General features: G+C 37.9%; 1 pseudogene; it reads left to right on the top strand.

Moving 5' to 3' along the window:
• Window positions 1-632: 632 nt before the first annotated feature.
• On the top strand, window positions 633-3,690 carry LOC113362087 (annotated as a pseudogene).
• The last annotated feature ends 221 nt before the right edge of the window (window positions 3,691-3,911 follow it).

Here is a 3,911-nt window from a genome sequence, read left to right as displayed (position 1 = left end):
ATTTAAATCGGTTGATGGTGAGGTTAGTATCTCGAATTGTGTTTATTTTTTTTGCAGGAGTCTAGAGTTTAATAAGGGGAATGTATAATCAAAATGTTAGCTTCAAACTCATTGTTGTTTGCACTATAAAGAAAAATTGAGACGAATCATGTAAGGCAGTATCCATATAAGATTGTTCATAGATCCTCCCAAGTTTTACACAATCAATTAGTAAGTCAATAAAAAGTCAAGAACAAACGAAACTTATCCTCTTAGTGCATCGATAAGCAACAAACTTTCTCGCATAAGCGTACATAATACTAGTATATATTAGACCCTGTAACATACCGTACTAAAACTGAATTTCTTTGCAAGATCTGAGAAGTCAAACCAAAAGTTGATATCACTCCGTAACACATTCTCCAACGCACCATCGATCAATCACCAACACGTTCAATAGGCGCGCCAGTAGGCATGAATTATAAAAAAGAAGAAGAAATTTAGAACTTGGCTTAAATTATTGATATGTTTACCTAATCATTAACCTATTTTTACTTGTAACTAAAAATGTTTTTGTTAGTCAACGGGAATAGTTCCTAAAGCAAGCACCTTCCTATTGATTTTTATCTAAATTTGGTTTCATATCACTACAAGAAATTCTCATGAAACAGCTTAGGAAATTAGAGAAGTTATGTCCCTTGGCAACAATATACTGTGCAGGTTCAAGGAGAAAAGGATCATCAGTACTTGTTGGTTTCGGTTTCCTCCTCGGTGTTTCAGTTCTTATTGTAACAATAATTTTTCTCATGTTCCCATCATTTATAAATCCCATGCTTCAAAATAATCTTCACAGATTTTATCAAAAAATTCCCTTCTCACATATCTCTTCTGATAGTTCCAACACTAGTACTTCCAATAGTGTTACTAGTAATACATTTTCTTCGAATCCTTATCAAGAGCTAAACAAAAGCTCAACCACGCAGAATCAAACAGTAATTGTTTCTTCTTCTCCAGAGATAACGAAAGAATTGACACAGACGGATCAAACCAAAAGTGCAAACTACTCTAGTGTTGTTTCCGGTGGTCCTCCAAAAGTTGAAGAATTGGGCATCCCAACTAGTAATTTTCCCAGTAACAGTAGTAGGTTGTATGATGCGAAACAAGAAATTGTTGCTGCCAATTCTTCTTCTCATGGTCAGCAATATTGCAATATCTTTGACGGTGAATGGGTTGGGCCGGACAATGACAACATTCGAGAACCATTTTATCCTCCAGGTATTTGCCCGTATATGGGAAGACAACCTTTTGATTGTTACAATAACGGAAGGCCTGATGATGCATTTCTAAAATTGCAATGGAGATGGCGATCTCACCCAACAAATGCAGGATGTAACAATAATTTTCCAAGGTATATAATTTTTTTTTACTTGCAAATTAATTCTGAATCTTAAATTGTTGTCTTTAATTTTGAATCAGACAGTTACAGATTTCTTAATTTGGACTTGTGCGTCCTGCAAAAAAACTTGCCAACTTTGTCATATGCTCCTGAAAATCATCAGCTTAGAGTTTTGATTCTTTAACCGACTGTTGACCTGTGTTGACCATCTTGACTTCCATTTGAGTTGACAGAATTTGGTGTATAATGAATGCGTTTGAGATTAGTCAGACACCAATGGTTCTCAAATCCTTTTATTGTTGTTGTTGCTGCAGTGCTCTTAATGCATCTGATTTTCTGGAAAGACTAAGAGGGAAAAAAGTAGTGTTTGCTGGGGATTCTCTGAATAGGAATATGTTTGAATCGCTGATTTGTATCTTTTGGAATGCCGTTCCAGATAAAACAAAAGTTCATGGGCTTTCCCGGCGTTTTGGTTTCAAAATGAGAGGCGATAAAGCGTATAAATATGAGGCAAGTTTCATTTTGTCAAATCAGAACCTCTGATTTTGCTGATTTCTAATTTATTTTCTTCTACTTACTGTTATTTTTCTAACCAGGACTACAACTGTACGGTAGGATTTGTGTGGTCTCCTTTTCTTGTTTATGAAACCAATCCTAAGAATCGAAGAAAGAATGAGCCGGAGAGGATGAGATTGGATGTAATTGACGGACGTGCAACATCCTTCTATCGTGACGCTGATCTTGTAATTTTCGATTCATGGCATTGGTGGGTTACAGATAAAACTAATAATGGGTGAGCATACCACAAGGCAAAAACAAATTATCCTACTCATATATTTATCACTTTGTCATTCTTAGGGCTGCACAACGGGTAGGGTAGGTAGGATATGGCCTATACCCGCCAGCCTACCCGTTTATTGGCGGTTAAGAAAATCTTTATCTGTCACCCTACCCGCCAAATAGTGGATAGGGTAGAATACGGTTAAAAAACTGGCGGGTAGGGTAGGGTTGGCGGGTATGGGTAGGGTATGTGCACCCCTAGTAGGAATTGCTCGAAGACCAGTAGGGTAGGATAATTTCGAGCTTTACCCGCCACCCTACCCGTTTATTGGCGGTTAGGAAAATCTTCACCCGCCACCCTACCCGCCAAATAGTGGATAAGGTAGGATACGGTTAAAAAACTGGCAGGTAGGGTAGGGTTGGCGGATATGAATAGGGTATGTGCACCCCTAGTCATTCTTATGTGCCTTGTATGGTATTAAATTTGCAGATCAAATTATTTTCAAGAAGGCAATTACTTGCACCCAAAATTAGAGATGAGGGAGGCATACAAGAAAGCTCTTACTACTTGGAGAAAATGGATGGACAAGAACATTGATCCTAACAAGACCCAAGTGGTTTTCAGAGGATACTCAGCTAGCCATTTCCGGTAAGTAATTGCGAGTATTAGAGACATTTCTTTCATTAATTAACTTGAAGAAATTTCTTAGTCACTGCAATGTTTAATCATGTACGTATGGTTCTACGTATTGCGCGCAGTGGAGGTAAATGGAACACAGGCGGGAAATGCAGCAGAGAAACGGAACCGATCATGAGTAGTGAACCGTATATAGTTAAGAATCCTCCGCAGGTGAAAATACTTGAAGACACAATTCGTCAAATGAAGATGCCGGTTATATATCTGAATGTCAGCAAACTAACATACTACAGAACCGATGGACCCTTCAATTTATGCAAAAGGGTGGAAAACGAATGACGAGAGGATTGCAGCTGCATTGAATCATCAGGATTGTAGTCATTGGTGCTTACCTGGTATACCGGATACATGGAATGAATTGTTATATATTTCTCTTATGATGGCCGGTAAAGGATCATTTGGTCGGTGAAAATATACACAAAAGGAAAATTTGATCTGTCATGTCAAGGGGGTGAAGAAGGTTGCTAACATAGTCCTAGGACATCATCTGGAGATTGGGATTCTGTAACTACAAGAGCCTTTCAACAACCATCATTCGTGAGCTTTCCAGGTGATTAAGCCAATGTGACTCGGTAGCCAAATTTTTATGGGACGGACGAGCATTGTCCTGTTTCACCTCAACAAGAAGCCTATCCGGTCCGGAGGGCTTACTTGTCTCAGGCCCATAATCTATTTATTTTCGAAGATCTAATACCTCGATGCCTCTCTGAACGAAGCTGCTGACTCAACATACTGCTCGTAGATAAACACATTTTTCGAATACCGAGGCCTAAGCTGTTGTTTTTTCGATATTACTTTTTGTTTTGTTTATTTTTAAGAGAATTTCAAACTATCAGGAATTGGGGTTCGAACCAAAGCGAAGAACTCTTCTATTGTTTTTCGCTTTGTAGATAACTTGTCATCATACGTGCACAAGATAACAGCTAATCATTCCATTCTAAAATGCAAAAAAAAAAAAACAATTGAAAAATATGAGATGATGTTAATTTCAACACATAATTGGTTAAAAAGACCAAAATCAACAATTCCTGGGTGAAAAGGATATTTAGATTTTGATAC

The sequence above is a fragment of the Papaver somniferum genome, chromosome 3 (assembly GCF_003573695.1).
Source record: "Papaver somniferum cultivar HN1 chromosome 3, ASM357369v1, whole genome shotgun sequence".
NCBI classification, from domain to species: domain Eukaryota; kingdom Viridiplantae; phylum Streptophyta; class Magnoliopsida; order Ranunculales; family Papaveraceae; genus Papaver; species Papaver somniferum.
The sequence above is the reverse complement of the archived record's forward strand: the minus strand, read 5'-3'. Positions and strand labels throughout refer to the sequence as shown.